At 40.6% G+C, this 5,936-nt stretch overlaps 1 long non-coding RNA gene across 2 annotated transcripts in view; it reads right to left on the reverse strand.

Annotated features, from left to right (window-relative positions):
- The window catches only part of LOC129532803 (uncharacterized), a 126,151-nt gene extending 120,327 nt beyond the window's left edge, over positions 1–5,824 (reverse strand). The window contains exons 1-2 of one of the 2 annotated variants that reach the window (XR_010133570.1): positions 5,217–5,791; positions 2,297–2,433 (exon numbers count right to left, since the gene is read on the reverse strand). This is a non-coding gene — a long non-coding RNA (uncharacterized lncRNA). Of the gene's footprint in view, positions 1–2,296; positions 2,434–5,216 lie in introns of both variants that reach the window. The other variant, XR_008678742.2, reaches the window with a different exon arrangement.
- Positions 5,825–5,936: the final 112 nt, after the last annotated feature.

Here is a 5,936-nt window from a genome sequence, read left to right on the forward strand (position 1 = left end):
TTGTGAAGTGAATGTTCTAAAACTGGGTTCACTTTTGCTATAAAGGACCAGATGATAAATATTTTAAGCTTTGCAAACCATACGGTCTCTATAGCAACCATTCAACTCTACCATTGTAGCAGGAAAGCACCATAGATCCATGGATGTGCTCCAATAAAACTTTATTAAAACAGGCAGCTGGTCTGAGGTCCATGTATATATCTTGCTGTTTTCATACAATTTTCTAAGTTAGTAGTTCCCTGCCTTTTTAACAATCAAGGATTACTTTTAATCCTCTCCTCTGATTTTATGTTTCAAAAGCCTTAAGAAAAAACCCAAAAAATATATTTATCTTGTAATTTTGGGGGGGTTCTTATTTTATTAATAAGTAATCAATGATATATAAAGGCTACCCATTAGGTCAGTATGAAATAATCAACATTACTCACTCTAATGACTTAGTTCTGGATAGAGATAAAAAGTATTTAATTATATATACATAACTTAAAACCTGTATAGCTGTTTCTGGTGTAAATATATAACTTTTCGAGATTTTTCAAGTATTAAATACAACTTTGGGAATCCCCACACCTGGCTCCCTATGATGACGTTCAAGAATTCCTTAGGATTCTGGGAATCTTAGAATGAAAGTCACTGCTCTGTAGGAATGAATGAATGAATGAATGAAAAAGAAAAGGAAGGAAGAAGACAGAGCATGTCTACTAATTATAAATTAATCATCAATGAATGTTTATTTTATAAATAAATTTGTCAACTTTAGGTTGCCAAATCTAACAAGATACCAACATGGCATTCATGATCACACCTCTAGTCAAATTTTATTTTAGTTCATTGACTATACTGTTAGTATCCTGAAATACTCAAAACTTCTGTCTCAATTCGGTGAATAATTCACTTATTAATCACCCTATACACTACTTAATGAATAGAATGGTGCTTGGAATAAAGATAATTACAGAGCTAAAAGGTTTTTCTCTGGAGGCAGGGCATAGAATTTTGTTGTCTGACTGGAATAAAACAAAATTAATATTTTCTGCAACCAGTGGCTTTTGACTTAGTCGTCTATTAATATCTATCAATCACTATAATCTCAGTCCTATTTCCTCCATTCTTCTTTTTGCTATCATAAAAACTTGTCCATTTTTTTTCTGTTAGATCTATATGTTTCTCCTCTTTTCTTTTCATCCAAACAACTGGACATCAACTTAGTACACATAGTGCAATTTATCCAAACCTTACAGAACTCACTGTTTCCATTTACATAACTTACATAACTGTCAAGCTGAAATCACTCTCAAATTTTTTTAATTCAAAATTTTAATTTAATAATATTTATTTATTCATTAATTAATTTATTTTGAAAATAATTTTAACTTGTATTTTACATTCAGGGATACATGTGCCAGTTTGTTACATGGGTATATCTCATAATGCTGAGTTTTGGGGTATGAATGATCCCATCATCCAGATGCTGATTTGGTATGATTTGACTCTGTGTCCCCACCCAAATCTCATGTTGAATTGTAATTCCCAATGTAGGGGGAATGACATGGTGGGAGGTGATTAGCTCATGAGGGCAGATTTCCCCCTTGCTGTTCTTAGATGGTAAGTGAGTTCTCATGACATCTGATGGTTTAAACATATGGCACATCCCCCCTAGCTCACTTGCTCTCCTTCCACCACGGTAGAACGTGCCTTGCTTCCCCCTCCACCATCTGCCATGATTGTAAGTTTCCTGAAGCCTCCCAGCCATGCTTCCTGTACAGCCTGTGGAACTGTGAGTCAGTTAAACCTCTTTTCTTTATAAATTACCCAGTCTCAGGTAGTTCTCTACAGCAGCGTGAGAACAGATTAATACATGAGCATAATACCCAATAGGTAGTTTGTCAAACCTTGCCTTCCTCCTTCTCCCCTCTAGTAGTCCCGGTGTTTATTCTTTCCATCTTTATGTCCATGAGTACCCAGTGTTTAGCTCCCACTTATAAGTGAGATCATGTGGTATTTCGTTTTATGTTCCTGCATTAATTCACTTAGGATAATGGCCTCCGGCTGCATCCATGCTGCTTCAAAGGACATGATTTTGTTATTTTTATGGCTGCATAGTATTCCATGGTGTATGAAATGGTTCGGAAGGTGGCCCCTATAAATCTCATGATGAAATGTAATCCTCAGTGTTGGAGGTGGGGCCTGGTAGGAGGAGTTTGGGTCATGGGGATGGATCTCTCACGGCCTGATGCCGTCCTTGTGATAGCGAATTCTTTCAAGATCTGGTTGTGTAAGGGTGTGTGGTACTTACCCCCACTCCCATTTTCTCTTGCTCCTCCTCGGACCATGTGATGTGCCTACTCCCTCTGTGCCTTCCATCATGAGTAAAAGCTCCCTGGGGCCTCCACAGGCGCCATGCAGATGCCATCACCATGCTTCCTGTACAGCCTGCAGAGATGTGAGCCAATTAAATCTCTTTTCCTTATAAATTACCCAGTCTCAGGTATTTCTTCATAGCAATGCAAGAATGGCCTAATAATACTGTGTGGACGTACCACATTTTATTGATCCAATCCACTGTCGATGGGCACCTAGGCTGACTCCATGTCTTTACTATTGTGAATAGTGTTGTGATGAACATGCAAGTGCATATGTCTTTTTGGTAGAATAACTGATTCTCTTTGGGTTATATACCAGTAATGGAATTGTTGGCTTGAATGGTAATTCTATTTTAAATTCTTTGAGAAATTTCCAAACTGCTTTGAACAGTGGCTGAACTAATTTACATTTGCACCAATTATGTGTAAATGTTCCCTTTTCTCCACAGCCTCCCAAGATCTGTTGTTTTTTAATTTTTTAATAGTAGCTATTCTGACTGGTGTAGGATGGTATCTCGTTTTGGTTTTGATTTGCATTTCTCTGATGATTAGTGATGTTAAGCCTAATCTTTGCCACCAAAAAACTAGGAAAATACAGTGTCACTTGTCAAAATAAATTGTTTTACTTTGCTTTAAAAATAATTAATTGAGTAGTATATTTCTTCCAGCAAAATTAAGAAGTAAACATTTAGAATTGTACAGTACCTTGCTGTTAAGTCTTCGCACAAGTATACCAATCGAACATAAAGGCCACCTTAAACTTTCATTTGAAATGAAAGACAATTTTTAAGAGGTTAAGGGCTAGTAATTTCTTAAAGTCCTGAAGTTAAATTAGCTCAAGTAAATGCAAAGACTTTCCTTTAATTAAAGACTTTTAAATGAACACTTTAAAGCACAGTTGGTTTCTCCCTCAAATCTTGTCCAAAGCCACTGTTTACAACTCAGTATATCAAAGAAGGTTTCAGACATGATTATGAAGCTCCCTCAACTTACAATGTGCTATTTGCAACCTTAGATGCTATCATTCTGGCTTTTCTAACTTTTAGCAACAATAAGCACACCCTTCTCATTTCTCCCCCAACCTGACTTACCCCTCTTTTCATTTAATATATAATTTTTCTCAGTGTTCTTACACATCTTTAACTGTAAATATGACAAAAGCACACAGTGTAGTACATGTATCACATGTATAAATGCTGTATCTAGTCATACAATTTTCCTTTTAAAAAAGAAATATTTTATTTTCAAAAAGCAAAGACTCTAGGAATCTTTTCTAGCTGCCAGTCATAAAAACATAAATTCCTGGTTAGTTTCCCAAATTTGCCTGACCATAAAAACCACTTGTGATACTTGTCAAACACATGTATGCTGAGTCCCATCCATGATCTCCTGAATCAGAATTACCAGGTGAGAGGCCTGGGAATACACATTTTAAACAAACGTCCACAGTGATTATGATTAGTAAAGCTTGAAAAACATTTCACTAGGATCTTTATGACTGAATAACCTCACAAACATAGGAAAGTTACTGGAAAAAAATATGAGCAGAATTTCAGAATTCTGCCTTTGCTGAAAGTGTTTGTTCCCTCCTCCTCTACTCATCAAGACCTGACTGCTTATGCAACTCCCCCAAACCACCAATGGGAAGAGCTGAAAATGATTTTAATGAAGAAGAAAAGCTGATGTTTAATTTCAAAACTGACGGTGAGAACAGAAGGGAGAGGCATGAATTTATCTTGATTCTAACAGAAAGCATTGTATTTGAGTCTACAAACGATATTGGTTTCATTTTTATTTTTTGTAAGTTTTCACCAAACTCTGTGCATATATAGAGGTTGGGCAAGAAAGAAAGAAATCCAGAAATATGGCATATGCCATCCCTTATTTATTTCCCCATGCCACCAGCCAACAGCTTCTTCACCTAGTCCCTGCTTCAAGCTGACTTTCAGTCTACTTCTCTATCGGAAATGGAGCTTCCCCAAAACTGCCTCAATGTCAGTTACCCAGAGGCCTTTTTTCCATCTTGGGCTCCTAAACTTCTATGATATTAAATGATACTACCCTTTCTGGAAATTCTCCTTAGCTTTGATTTCTATAATTTAACTCTGTTTCATTCCTTCTTTTATAGCCTTTCTTTTCTCTATCCCTTTACTGTAGACACGTTGTACGACTTTGTTCTTGACCTTTTGATCTCTCCACATTCATTCCTTCAGAGCATGTATCCATTTTCTTGGTGTCGGGCTTCCTGACTATCTGATTATTACCATCATATAACGATGTTGGTGATGAGCATAGCTAACATATCCTAGGCATTTTCCATGTAGGTTATGATAAGCACCCTATATAATTCATACCATTTAATTCTTCAACCCTAAATGATACTATTACTAACCACATTGTATGGATGAGGAAACAGATTTTCATCAAAACCCTGGAAAGCCAACGTGAGGAGACCCTGTGTGTCTCCTTTGTTAATGACTCCGGGCATCATGGCATGTGGATTGCCATGGAATGGGGATTAGGAAGCGCAACACTGTGAAAACACCGGAAAATACGTTATCATAGCGGGTAAGGACGCTCATCTCTGCACATTGTGACGGTTTTGTTTCTGAGTCAGGTTTGAGATGAGGCAATCCTGACTCCATGGTGCCACCAGGGATCACGAATTTAATAAGATCTTCGTGGATGCTTGGAACCCAACTGGTCTCGGTTTTCTACTTTAGGGAAAGAGCCACAGCTTGAGTGGGGTGGTTTTGGTGTCACATATGCGATTAATAATACCCACCGCTGCAGAGGAATCACTGTGGACTACTCCTCCTTTCATCCCATGCTCTTGCAATTGATCCCTCTCACCTGTTTACTGATTTCATTCAAATTCTTCAGCGACCACAGGACCCCGACTTGCCTTCTCTATCCTGGTTCCCTCACTCTGCTTTACAGGCCTGGCCTGCTCGCTGCTCCTCACACCAGCGCTGCACGGCTCCCTCCACGCCTCCGCCGTTTCCTCCATCAGACAGGACTAGCTTCCTCCATCTCCGTCGGGCAAATGCCTGCCCAGCGTTCAAGACCCTCCTCAGATGCCGCCTCCACGATTAGGCTTCTTTCCGACCCCTGAGCCTGTAACACGGGCCACCATAACTCTCCACCTCAGCCCACATTCCCACAGCACTCGCGACGTCCGCGACCTTTAACATGGCGCTTCATTCTATTTTAGGGTATTTCCTGCTTGTTTCCTGCACACACAGTCGCGCGAGGCGCAGCCCTGAGTGACCCACGCACGAGTGGCCCGCGCTTCCAGCCGCGCCGCCGCAGGCCAGCGAGGGCAGCCTGAGCCGCTTCCCGCCCCCGCGAGGACCGTCGCCAGCCCGCTGCTCTAGCACGAGGCGGTTCCACAGCGCGCCCGGCAGCCCAGCCACCGTCCGCACGGCGCCTCGGGCGCGCTTTTCTCCCTTCGGGGAGGCGCGAATCCTCACGGGCTCCTCGAGAGGGCGCCAGGGAGCAGCTGCGCGCGGATACCTTTTCGGCCCTCTGCGGCCGCCGTAGCTCCCCGGCAGAAACCCGGAAGTGGAACTC

This window comes from Gorilla gorilla, chromosome 3 (genome assembly GCF_029281585.2).
Source record: "Gorilla gorilla gorilla isolate KB3781 chromosome 3, NHGRI_mGorGor1-v2.1_pri, whole genome shotgun sequence".
NCBI classification, from domain to species: Eukaryota; Metazoa; Chordata; class Mammalia; order Primates; family Hominidae; genus Gorilla; species Gorilla gorilla.